We start from the raw sequence: 13,767 nt of genomic DNA, 5'->3' as shown, positions 1-13,767 counted from the left end.
CTTGGTTGAGGTCTGGGAAACTGTCATCCCACTAACAAGTGTGGGTTTTTTGCTGTTCAACAACAGCTGGGCTGGGGATACCACGGCCCAAGTTAAAGAACCTTTTAGAGTCCCCACATGCACTTGTTGATCTGGGTGGCCTCGACCTACTCCCCAGGGGGCAGCCTTTGGTGAACAGACTCTGTCCTGGGCACACTTGTGCCTAACCTGATGGGGGAGGTGGTGGTGGGAGTTCTCAGTGCTGCTTTCTTACCTGCTTGGCAGCTGGGCTGTGTAGGAAGACCATTCACCACTGTTAGCTAATTTGCCCCCACTGCCACCTATCCTGGGCCATGTAAAAAGTTACCCATGTGAGCAGCAGCCCAACCATGACTCCTATCTGCTGTGCCTTTTTTTTTTTTTTAATGTTTATCTTTGAGAGAGACAGAATGAGAGTGGGGGAGGGGCGACCACAGAATCTGAAGCAGGGTCCAGGCTGTGAGCTGTCAGCACAGAGCCTAATACAGGGCTTGAACTCATTAACTGTGAGATCATGACTTGAGCTAAAGTCAGACATTCAACTGACTGAGATACTCAGGTGCCCCTATGCTGTGCCTTTTGATTGGGATTTATATTAGATACCCTGTTTGTTTTCTCCAGTGAAGGTATCTATGTATGGGGACATCTGTGCCCCATTCGATAGGCAGGACTCCCTTATCCCAGTCTTCACAGGTCTAGTCTAGGATGACTGCTTCCTTCTCTGAGGTGTCTCCCTGAACTCCTCACACTTAATTTACTGCATGCCACGTTGTCTTTAGTTTAGTTCTAGCCGTCCCACACTTTCCCTCCAAGTGATGAAAATTCTTTTTAAAAAATTTTTTTAATGTTTATTTATTTTTGAGACAGAGAGAGACAGAGCATGAACAGGGGAGGGGCAGAGAGAGAGGGAGACAAAGAATCTGAAACAGGCTCCAGGCTCTGAGCAGTCAGCACAGAGCCCGACGCGGGGCTCGAACTCACGGACCACGAGATCATGACCTGAGCTGAAGTCAGATGCTTAACCTACCAAGCCACCCAGGCGCCCCAAGTGATGAAAATTCTATCCACCATTGCTGCAAGATGCTGAGGCAAATGAGCAGAAATAAATGTACTTACGGGTTTATATTTCGTAATGATTTCTTGGATTAATGTTACTATCTGAGCCATGCCCAGGTCTGGATTCTGTCTATCCCGCTTTGCTGCATCTCCCCTACCATAGCCTTGTGGCAAAAGTCTAATTAATTGTCTTCTCCCCTAGTAGACTCTTAGCTCTCAGAGGGCAGCGACTGTTGCATTCATCCTTCTATCCTTGGACCTGGCACATGAGGTCAGGTCTCCGTATGTTTTTGTGGAGTGGACCAATGTGTGAATTTTAAATTTCTTGAGGGTAGAGACTGAGTCTTTCCCTTTCTTATCAATCCCACATCTCAGTCTAGCCCAGAGCCGAACCAGTAATAAGGCTAATAGGTTGGCTATTGGGTGGGAGTGCTGGAGAGTCACCTGGAAAAGTTTCTCAGGTCCAACTAGATTTTGATCCTCAAGGAGAAAAAAAATACCAAATTCCAATATCTGGAGTGCCTACTAGGGAGGGGTCAGACCCTGTCACGTGTGAGCTATGATGCTGGGCATTCGGAAGGTAGCGTGGTGAGGTGGGAAAAACTTAGGTAGTGAAACAGGGAGAGGATCATTGGTGCTCAAGGGCCAGGAACTGAGGAATTTGGTTAACTAAGCTCTCCGCCCCCAATATCCAAATTTAAAAGAAGGAGGAAAAGAAGGAAGGAAGGAAGGAAGGAAGGAAGGAAGGAAGGAAGGAAGGAAGGAAGGAAGGAAGGAGAAAGAATGAACCTGGGCTTGGAAGCTAGATCAAAGTGGGCCTGAATCGCCTTTTCATCTCCTTTAAATCTAGAACTACCAGACATGGTATTAATCTCTCTGAGTCCTAGTTTCTGCATCTGTGGAATGAGAGTTAGGTTAATACATGTGATAGGTCCCATGCCATTCTTGGCACATGGTAGACACTCAGTAAATAATGAGAATTATTAGTACCATAGCATCATGTATCTTAGGCTGTGTCAGTGAGGGTCCAGCTAACATAAGCCAAAAAAGATCATTTATTTGAAGAATCCTAGCTCATAGCCTTGAAGAAAGGGTCGACTCTGAGGCTTCAGGAAGGCCAGGAAACTTGGGCCTGGATTTTCAGGAAAAGGAAGGCTGCATTTGGGTAGAGGCAGTGCCAGCCTCTTTGTGTGATTGAGACAGTCTCATTGGCAGGTCTGGATCCTGTGCTAACAGTCTCGTGGGAGATTGAGGGAGATGGAGTTCTCTTTCTGAAAAGTGAGGTGCTGGGGTGCCTGGGTGGCTCAGTCGGTTGAGCATCCGACTTCGGCTCAGGTCATGATTTCATGGTTCGTGGGTTCAAGCCCCACATTGGGCTCTGCTGTCAATGTGGAGCCTGCTTCAGATCCTGTCTCCATCCTTCTGCCCCTCCCCCATTCATGCTCTCTCAAAAATAAACATTAAAAAAAAAAGAAAAAAGTGAGGTGCTGTATCCAGAAGAAAGGAGGGGAGACTGCTAGACAGGCAGAGCTTTTGACTATCACACATGAGACTCCCCTTCCATCCTCAGCGCCCACCCCTACCCTGGTGGTCTATGTATGTAGGCCTGCTAGGTGAGCCCTCATGTGCCAAACTACTGCTTCCCCCACCGACTTTGTTCAAATTCCTCCATCAATTTTTAATTTCAACACACTGTCTGCTGGCCCAGCCCAGCCCCACCCTGAGCAGGAGGGTGGCATCTTTACCCAAAGGGCTGCCCTGCTCCGGAGCCTCCAGCCTCCTCCCCAATCCTTCTCAGGAGTTCCAGACCCAAATCCTCACCTGCTGTTTACAAAGTTCTATACACCCTACAGAAAAGAGCCTCCGGTCAGTTTTGAAATTTTCATTTGTTTTTTCCTACTTTTACTTTTTCAATGTTGATTTTTCTTTTGACTCTATTCTTGTCCCAGACCTGCAAGAAATGTGTTCTTAGGAAGGCTGCTGGGAGATCTGGGGTTTCCAGTAGGATGAGAAGGCTCAACTGAGACAAATAGAGACAAATACTGAGAATTGCCAAGTGTCCTTAAGTACTGAGCCCTCCACAGGGCCCCAGGGAGGGACTGACACCCTAGCTTTGCCAGTATTTTCTGCTTTCCTCCTCTCCCCTTTTCTGCTCCCAGTATTCTTCCACAACAATGCCATCTACTCGGGGTATCTAAAAGGCCTCTAGGTGTGAGGGACACACTTCAGAGGTGTAAGATTTCATGGCAAACAGTCTCAGGCCCAATAAGGGAAAGAAGCAGGCCTATCTTCTCAGGATTGATTAGTTATTTGCCTTTGTGCCCTGTCTTCCCCTCTCTCCTGGAAGATTCCTACCGCCGGTGCCCTCATACCTCACCAAGGCTTGTCCATTCCAAGTATTCCAGTATTGCCTGCTGCAAGACTTCCCCTTCCCCTTTCCCCTGTTAAAGCTTCTCTCTTCTGTATCTCTTGTCTTTTCAGACTGCTGTATGTTAGATCAGTTAATTTCCACAGTTGTGGTAAATTTAAAATCCCAGAAAACTTGTATTTTATAGGGGAGATATAAAAGGACAGAGTGTCGGTTTCAGAGGGTAACTATAAGGATTAGCTCCTCCTTGTGGGGGCCCCCTGGGTAGTATAGCTGTAGTGCTTAAGGGAAGGAGGGAGGGAAGGATGGACAGACAGGTGAATGAACTAGTGAGGAAGGAAGGAACTGATGGGGGGAGATTCACAATTACAATCACTTTCTGAGGATTCTATCCACCACATAAATGGATGGCTGTCTGCTCTGCGTACACAGGCCTGGCCTGGGGGGTGGGCCAGTTGGACTCCACCAGCCTGAGCATTATTTAAAGGTAAGAAAACAGTTTTTTGAAAGAAAATTATGAGAAGCAGTGAAATGTAGCATTTGGATAGGGAAATTTCCTTCCTTCCTTCCTTCCTTCCTTCCTTCCTTCCTTCCTTCCTTCCTTCCTTCCTTTTTTGAGAGATAATCACAAACCACAAAATTCACCCATTAAAGTATACAATTTAATGTTTTTTAGTATATTCTCAAGGTTGTGCAACCATCATCACTAATTGCAGAACATTTTCATGACCCAAAAAAGAAACCTTGGACCCTTTAGTAGTTACAGACTATCCCCTAGCTCCTGGCAACCACTAGTCTACTTTCTGTTTCTGTGGATCTGCTTATTCTGAACATTTCATATAAATGGAATCCTGTAATAAATGGCCTTTTGTGTCTAGTGTCTTTCACTTAACATAATGTTTTCAGGGTTTATCCATGTTGCAGCATGTGTCAGTACTTCATTTCTGGTAGTGCTGAATGGTATTTCATTGTATGGATATACAACTTTTATTTACCCTGATGGATGTGTAGATTGTTTCTACTTTTTGGCTATTATAAATAATATCGCTATGGACATTTATGCACAGGTGTTATTGTGGATGTATGTTCTCAGTTTTCTTGAATATATACTTGTAGTGGAATTGCTGGGTCATATGATAATTCTGTGCTTAAATTTTTGAGGAAGTGCTGTGGGTTGGGGATTTTTGATACCTTTTTTTCCTGGATTATAAACATATGTTCATGGGGCACCTGGGTGGCTCAGTCAGTTGAGTGTCCAACTCTTGATTTCGGCTCAGGTCATGATCCCAGGGTTGTGGAATCAAGCCCTGTGCTGAGCGTGGAGCCTGCTTAAGGCTCTCTCTCTCTCTCTGCCCATCTCCCCCACTTGCACTTTCTCTCTCTCTAAAAATAAAAAGAAACAAAAAATGAAACAAAAACCCCATATATGTTCATTGTAGAACATTTACAAGGTATACAAATGTACTCAGAAGAAAATAAGATTCTCTATATAACCCATTAATAACTACCTTTAATATATTGTGTATTTCTTCATATCTTGCTTATGTACATCATTTAAAAAATTGTATTAAGCTTAAAATAGATACAGTTTTGTGTCTTAATTCTTTCACTTTACTTTCTTTTTTTTTTTTTTTTGATTTTTTTTTTTTTCCAACGTTTTTTATTTATTTTTGGGACAGAGAGAGACAGAGCATGAACGGGGGAGGGGCAGAGAGAGAGGGAGACACAGAATCGGAAACAGGCTCCAGGCTCCGAGCCATCAGCCCAGAGCCTGACGCGGGGCTCGAACTCACGGACCGCGAGATCGTGACCTGGCTGAAGTCGGACGCTTAACCGACTGCGCCACCCAGGCGCCCCTACTTTACTTTCTATTGTAAGCATTTTTCGTGTCAACAAATATTGTAATATTGTTTCTGACCACATTCTGTCATCATTAGATACATCACAATTTATTTAATTAACCTGCTATTCTTGGACATGTGGATAATTTCCACATTTTTGCGATTATCACAGGTGGTGCAGTATCTTTGTATGTAAATGTCCATCTACATCTCTGATAAGTTTTGTGGGGTTTTTTTAATAGGTGTTTTTTTAATGTGCTAGGTGTTGTGGTTTTTTTAAGGGTTTTGTTTGTTTGTTTTTTAGGTAAGCTCTATGCCCCCAACCTAGACTCCAAGATCAAGAGTTGCATGCCTTACTTACTGAGCCAGCCAGGTGCTCCATACATCTGTGATAAGATTTGAGGTAAAATCCTAAAATTGAAATTTCCGGGTAAAAGAATCTATAAACATTTTAGAAATAAACCTTTTGTTTTGAAATAATTTTAGATTTATGGAAAAGTTGCAAAGATAGTACAGAGTTCCTACATACCCTTCACACAGCTTCCTCTAATGTTAATATCTTATCTAACCAGACAGAGTATATTCATCAAAACTAATAAGTTAACATTGGTACATTACTATTAACTAAGCTTCAGTGGGGGGAGGGGGGGGAGGGGCAGAGAGAAGGGAGGGAGAGAATCCCAAGCAGGCTCCTTGCTGTCAGTGCAGAGCCTGACCTCACAAACCATGAGATCATGACATGAGCCGAAACCCAGAATCAGATGCTTAACCGACTGAGCCACCCAGATGCCCCCTGAGTTTGACTTTTATTAGTTTTCTTACTGATGTCCTTTATCCATTCCAGGATCCAGTCTGGGATACCATGTTGTATTTGAGCATGTGAATACTTTCAAGGCTTTTGATGTTTGTGTAGGAAGGTTGTGTCAATTTATATTCCCACCAGTAGTATAGGGGAAGGACTTTGCCAAGCTAATAGGTATTACAGCAGCAATAATAGTGTGAATTTAGTGGGCATTTCTTTTTTCTTTTTTTAAGTATATGAATATTTTATTAGATCATATATGCAGGAAGTTAAAAAACATATATCATTACATGAATGATAAATGTAATGTAAATGCTATGATGCCAGCTATAGAAATAAGCATACAGTTTTAGAAACAATGTTTTGTCACTCTTTTTATTTATTTTTTTTAATTTTTAATGAATTTATTCATTTTTAAAGATTTATTTTCTTGAGTAAGCCCCCAAGTGGGGCTCAAACTCATGACCCCAAGATCAAGAGTCACATGCTCTACCCACTGAGCCAGCCAGGTGCCCCTGTCACTTTTCAAGTACTGTTTTTTTCTGGGACACCTGGGTGGCTCAGTTGGTTAAGCATCTGACTTTAGCTCAGGTCATGATCTCCCCATTTATGGGTTTGAGCCCTGCGTCAGGCTCTGTGCTGCCTGCTTCAGATACTGTGACTCCCTCTCTCTGCCCCTCCCTCTCTCTCTGCCCCCGCCACTTGTGCGCACACTCTCTCTCTCAAAAAATGAATAAACATTTTTAAAAAATTTTAAATATTGTTCTTTCTGGATTTTTTCTTTCTTTTTTTAATTAAAAATTTTTTTCAGGGCGCTTAGGTGGCTCAGTCGGTTAAGTGTGCAACTTCAGCTCGGGTCATGATCTCACAGTTCGTGAGTTCCAGCCCCGCATCAGGCTATGTGCTGACAACTCAGAGCCTGAAGCCTGCTTTGGATTCTGTGTCTCCCTCTCTCTCTGCCCTCCCTTGCTCGTGATCTGTCTCTCTCTCTCAAAAATAAACATTAAAAAAAAAATGAAAAAAAATTTTTTTTAATTTTAATTTCAGTATAGTTAACATAGTGTTATATTAGTTTCAGGTGTACAGTACAGTGATTCAACAATTTCATATGTTAGTGCTCATCAAGATAATTGTACTCTTAATCCCCTTTACCTATTTCACCCATCCCCTCCCACGCCTCTCCTCTGGTAACCATTAGCTTGTTCTCTAGAGTTAAGAGTCTGGTTTTTGGTTTGTCTTTTTTTCTTTGGTCATTTGTTTCTTTGTTTGTTGAGAGAGAGAGAGAGAGAGAGAGAGAAAGAGAGCACACATGTGGGGGAGGAACAGAGGGAAGAGCAGAGGGAAAGATAGAGAATCTCAAGCAGGCTTCATGCCCAGCACAGATGGACGCAGGTTTGCTCTCTGTGAGATCATGACCTGAGCTGAAATAAAGAGTTGACACTCAAGCAGCTGAGCCACGCAGGTGCCCCTGTTCATTTGTTTCTTAAATTCCACGTATGAGTGAAATCTTGTGGTATTTATTTTTCTCTGACTGATTTATTTCACTTAGAATTATACCCTCTAGATTTATCCACATTATGGAAAATGGCAAGATATCATTCTTTTTTATGGATGAATAATATTACACTTCTTTATCCATTCTTTATCTATTCATCTTCTTTATCCATTCATCTATCCATGGACACTTGGGCCGCTTCCATAATTTGGCTGTTGTAAATAATGCTGCTTATAAACAGCATGTATCCCTTTGAATTAGTGTTTTTCAGGTAAATACCCAGTAGTGTAATTAGTGGATCATAGGGCAGTTCTGTTTTTAACTTTTTGAGGAACCTCCATGCTGTTCTCCACAGTGGCTGTACCAGTTTGCATTCTACCAACAGTGCATGAGAGTTCCTTTTTCTTTACATCCTCACCAACACTTGTTATTTTTTGTGTTTTTCATTTTAGCCGTCCTGACAAGTGTGAGGTGATATCTCACTGTGGTTTTGATTTGTATTTCCCTGATGCTGAGTGATACCGAGCATCTTTTCATGTGTCTGTTGGCCATCTGGATGTCTTATTTGGGAAAGTGTCTTTTCATGTCTTCTGGCCATTTTTTAAGGTAGCATTTTTTAAATGTTTATTTTTGAGAGAGAGAGGGAGTGAGCATGTGTGACCAGGGTAGGGGCAGAGGGAGAGGGAGACAGAGGATCCGAAGCAGGCTCTGTGCTCTTTGCACAGAGCTTGATGTGAGGCTCGATCTCACAAACCATGAGATCATGACCTGAGCCAAAGTTGGACGCATAACCAAATGAGCCACCCAGGCATCCAGTGAGCATTGTTTTTAATAATTAAAAAAAAAAATTTTTTTTTTGGGAGTGTGAGCCAGAGAGAGGGGCCAAGGTGGGGGGAGAGAGAGAGAGGGAGAGAGAGAGAGAGAGAGGGAGAGAGAGAGAATGAATCCCAAGTAGGCTCCATGCTCATCACAGAGACTGACATAGGGATCAATCCCACAACCCTGGGATCATGACCTGAGCCAAAATCAAGAGTTGGATGCTTAACTGACTGAGCCACCCAGGCATCCAAGTTGAGCATTTTTTAATGGCTAGTGGGTTTATAGACTCTTTTCATCTGTCTGGTAATCACTTATACTTTTTGTTTTTGATTTCCCAATCATTGATAGGGGGTTTTGTCAATGTCTAAGCTTTTAGCTTCAATTCAACCTGACATACAGCCAATGTCAGGTAAGCATCTAGAAAGTCATCACTGCATCCTGCAAAGTCACCAAGGCAGTGTCACCCAGGAAGGGTTGGACTGCCGGATGTTCCCTGCAGGCCTTGTTTCTCCTGAAGAGGCCTGCCCTGAGCTATGGAACCTGGGTGACAGTGAGGTGTGTTCTCTGAGAGAGCAAGCTCTGCTAGTAACCCGAGGCCAGCTGTGTACAAAGAGCAGTACTGGTAGGCAGTGACATAAAGAGCTCTGTCCAGTAGTCAGGAGAATGAGGATTTTGTCCTGGTTCTTTTACCACCTATGTGAACTTGAGCAAATCTGGTCCATTTTCTGGGCTCTCTCTTTTTCATCTGGTTAATGGTGAGGATCTCAGGGACTGAATGGACTGTTGTGAAGCACTTTGTAAAGCACTGTATGGGTGGGTGATACGGTTATAGGGAATGATGTCATGAAGGGGACTGAGCAGTGCCTTATGTGGATAGTATGAATCTCAGTTCACCATCCCAGAAGGACAAGAAATGCTCTTGGGATTGACTCAGTTCTAACCCTGAGCTCCAACTGTATTGACGGGGAGGAAATTCTATTGCTATCATTATAGGCCCCTTCCTGATAAGGGTCACCCCAGAATCCAGGAGGCTCATGGTGCCCAGGAAAGAGGTACTGCTGTAGGCTGTGCTCTGTCTCGCGGGCCCAGGTAGCCTGGGAGGCTCAGACTCTGCCCTCAGGCCATGCCTGAGGCTTTGTGCCCTGGACCCTACCTCCCCACCTCTGAGGCCCACTGCTTCTTGAAGGTGCAGGGCACTGGTCTGGATTCTCTTCCTACTCCTCAGGGTCCCACTTCCCTCTCTACTTTCATTTTCTCCCTCCAGGGTGGCCTTCAAGACACTCCTCTGAGTCTGCAAGAAACTCAGGCTCAGGAAAATAGATGCAAAGGAGAAAAGGGCCCAGGGTGACTTCTGTCTAGTTCTGAAACTCAAAAGAGGACAGATTTAAGACTTTCTTGCAATGAGAAGGAAAAGAAAAAAATGCAGTCATCTAAACACAAATTAATGTCTGAGAAAATAATCTGGCCACGCTGAGAAGAAATTGGAAGATATGTCCTCTTGTCCAAATACTGTCACAAACCTGTGGTGGGTCCTCAGGCATGCCATACATTGTCTCTGAGGCTATTTCCTCAGCTGTGCAGTGAGGGGATGGGTTCCATAAGCTCTAAAGCAGCCCTGGACACTCACCATCCCAGAGTCTTCTTGGGAGGGGGCAAGGTTTTCTTTTATTTTGACATTCTTGACCTTTCCCAGTCCCTATCGTGTGACCTGACCAGGACCCCTTTAGCAGCATTTCTGATGGATTTTCCCTGAGGCCTGTTGTTGGTCTAATCTATGAGGGTTTCTCTTGTAGGTCTGTGTAATCATCACAGTAAATATGAGCTAGCTCTGGGCTTGGCCTGAGTGCTCATTCAGTCCAGATAACTTTCATTTCATGAAAGAGGAAATAGAGGTCAAGTAGCTTTCCCACAGCCACATGGTAGGTGAGGGGCAGAGCTGTCCTTCTGAAGCCAAGCTTTCTAGCCCACTGGCTTATGTCCCCTCAGGGATGCAGAGGGGACCAGAAGGCAAATGTCCTGGGAACACTGTGTGACCATCCTCAGAACTAACCTAGGAAAACCCACCCTGAAACAAACAACTTCCAGGTGCTTGTGTCTCCCTGGATGCTGAAGAGATGGAGAGAGTGTTGGGAGGAACACAAGGACTCTCTCCCTAGGGTTCTCTGGAGATGAGAGCAAGCATTCTGAGGAAATATTCTGAGTTCGGGGTCGCTACCTGGACTCAGGCCCAGGACCCTGGCTGCATGCCAACCCTGCAAAGGGCTGTCTTCCTTTCTCCAGTGGCTGGGGACAGGCACTAGTTGTGTTCATGCAAAAGTGGTCTGAGAGTACCCTAGCCTGGGCTGGGGTGGGGTTGATGAGGTTTGGGTTTACATCCACTCCCTGGGCAGACACATGACACTGTCATTGCCACTCAACGGCAGGGACCCACATTTAGGGCTCATTACCTAGAGACAGGTCCAAGAGGGCCTGGAGTGGTGCAGCTCAGACTGACACAAGCAAGCCTCTGCCTTAGTGGTTCTGTAAAGTTAATCCCTTCACTGTCCCCACAGAGTTACTCCTACTTCTCTCTTTTTCATGCCATGGGCTAAAAATTGGCTATGGAAAAGGAGAAAATCCCAAGACATTGTGACCTTCCAAAGATGCCTTCTGTGCAACTTCCCTGATGAACTTGTTGGGAAATGGTATCTTAATTCATATTGAGGTTATATTGATGCAAAAATCGTGTTGGACCATTTCTCCTCATTTGTACTTGTTAATCGCTTCCTGGGTGGCGCTGGGCCAGGAACTGTGAATATAGTTGAAATCCAAGACAGAAGATTTAAAGGACATCCGTAATTTTATAGATGGAAATAGGACAACCCAGAGATGCTAAGGAGCTCATTTAAGGTCACACAGCTACTTGGGGCAGTTGTGGGTTTGGAACTTGAGGTTCCTGCCTTTCAGCCCTGTGCTCTTTCGACAGCGTCTTACACAACTTACAGTATGGTTGGTTGCAGGAGCAGGAACAATGGCTTTGGAACAATTATAGAACTCTAAGGGGAACAGAGATCCCCTTGCTGGTGATTTCCCACCCACTGGCTTGCTGCCAGTGTCTTTATGTTTTTTACTTATATATGTTTGTCTGGGGGTGTACTTTTCTTTTGAGAGACTGGGAAATCCCATAACTTAAAAAAATGATTTGTTGAAATTGAATTCCCAGATTTTTGCCCAGTTTGTGCTTTCTCAGAGAGAGAGAGAGAGAGAGAGTGTGTGTGTGTGTGTGTGTGTGTGTGTGTGTGTGTGTTTTATGGGAGGTATTCTAGACTTCCTGTCCTCAGACAGTTTCACATAGGTTGATCTGGGTTAGGGCTCTCCATGTATGCTTTGCACAGGGCACAGTGACAAAGAGGAAAGTGGGAATGAAGTATGGGGAAGAGGTAACTTGCGCCCATGCGGGAAGGAGATATCATGCCATCTTACTGACTGTGACATTCTGAACCTGGAGGGAGAAGGGGGTCTGCATGACTGCCCCTTTCTTAACCCAGAAGTATACAGGTTTTGATTGCTTCCTGACTCAGTGTTAATATCAGTCATTCATTCACTCAAATAATTCTGGAGAACGTTTAATACATAATGGTCTAAAATCACCTCTGGGCAAAGGTCCTGTATCAGGTTCCAGGAAGGATGTGTTCTATATCCAGGGATAGGTCTTGGTTGGTCTCTGCTCTGTGGGAGAGAATCAGTCTCCTTCAGGTCCCATGGCCTGCATGAGGGCTCCCAACTCCACCTCATTGGCTCTGGGGTTGAGTCCTGGCTGGTTCCGCCTTCTGGGTTTGGGATGAGGGTGAAGACTGCTCATCTACACTGCTACATCACCAAGATCAGATTGGAGAGAGGGAGGTACTGTGGAGCTGAGTCTGGCTTTTAAGGACAGTTGCTACTGTAGCTCCTCTGAGAAGCTAGTGGGTGGAGAAGCAGGGGTGGGAGGATCATAGGTTTCCATCCTTCCCTGACTTACACCTGACTTTTTGTCAGAGAAGATGAAAACCGGGCCCACTACCCAAAAGTGAACACAGATTTGGATCTCATGAGAGATCAGAATAGAGTCTCAAAACAGAAATCTGGGGAACTTGGTGCAGGAATGGGGCAGGCCTGAGGTGGCCAGTCCTGGGTCAGAGCCTCCCTGGGCCGCAAGTGGGGAGAAACAGGGCTGGGTGGGACAGAACCTCGGTTGGGTCACATTTCTAACTCCTGTTATTTTGGAGCTGTGAGTTGGACAGGTTTTATCTGGCCTGTTTTGACCCTCCATGAGGCAACAGCTGGGGACCAGAGGAGAGATGGAGAGCAGCAAGCATGCTGTTCTTCTTTTGGTCCATTTAGCAACTTCCTCTACTTTCTGAGCAAAAACAGGTATAACCCTTTGTGTCCTGAGGTGTGCAGTCTCCAACATATATGCCTGTGGCCCTAAGGACATCTGGAAATTCTAATCGAAAACAAGTTCGCTGACCATGGGGAAAAGGTTAGGGGTACATTATATACGCAGCCTTGGCCAGGCTCTTACATTCATCTGACTGTTCTTTCAGCAAATAATTTTTGGGCATTTGCTTTGTGTGATGCACAGTGAAGGACACGGCCCAAGTTTTATTTATGAAGACATGGGCCACAGGGAGAAAACCGTGACTTGGCTTCTGTCTCTAAGTGAGTGAAACTGGTAGTAAAGTCTCTTGGCAAATTCAAATGTATCTGCTGCAAACAGATCCTTTTCCTCAAGTAATTCTGGGTGCTTTCCAAACTTACCAATTTCCTAAAGAATGGGGGAGGAGGCTGGGAAGCTCTTCAGGGAGAGGAACAGCATGGTCAAAGGCCCTCTGCTAAAGGGAGCAAGGCCCCTTTAAAAACCTAAAGGAAGGGGCTACTGGGTGGTTCAGTCAGTTAAGTGTCAGACTCTTGATCTAGGCTCAGGTCAAGATCTCACAGTTTGTGAGATTGAGCTACACTTCAGGGCTGTGCTCTGACAACATGGAGACTGCTTGGAATCTATCTCTCTCTATCTATCTCTTCCCTGCTCATGCATGTGCACTTTCTCTCTCTCTCTCTCTCTCTCTCTCTCTCTCTCTCTCTCAAAATAAATAAACATTTAAAAAAAAAACTGAAGGAAGGTAGTGTGACAAGAAAGGAAAGGCAAGTTTGCAGGTTGGGCTCTTGATGGGTAAGTGGGATCTCTTTGTGTGCCTCACTCATGATCCCACTTCACCATCCCCCCTGTTCACCTAGAACACCCCTTTCCTTCCTCACATCTCAGTCCAGTCATCTTGGCTTCCAAGGAAAACTGCCACCACAGCTGCTCTGAGAACCCAGTGGCCAATTCTATCACCCAGTGTCTTGA

The 13,767-nt window shown here is 44.7% G+C and overlaps 1 long non-coding RNA gene across 7 annotated transcripts in view; it reads left to right on the top strand.

The window, feature by feature from the left end:
- The window catches only part of LOC102971500, a 103,998-nt gene that overhangs the window by 81,406 nt on the left and 8,825 nt on the right, over window positions 1-13,767 (top strand). For all 7 annotated transcript variants that reach the window (XR_006215798.1, XR_006215804.1, XR_006215800.1 and 4 more), the window contains one exon: window positions 5,588-5,686. This is a non-coding gene — a long non-coding RNA (uncharacterized LOC102971500). The remainder of the gene's footprint in view (window positions 1-5,587; window positions 5,687-13,767) is intronic.

Source organism: Panthera tigris, chromosome A3, assembly GCF_018350195.1.
Source record: "Panthera tigris isolate Pti1 chromosome A3, P.tigris_Pti1_mat1.1, whole genome shotgun sequence".
Lineage (NCBI taxonomy): Eukaryota > Metazoa > Chordata > Mammalia > Carnivora > Felidae > Panthera > Panthera tigris.
The sequence above is the reverse complement of the archived record's forward strand: the minus strand, read 5'-3'. Positions and strand labels throughout refer to the sequence as shown.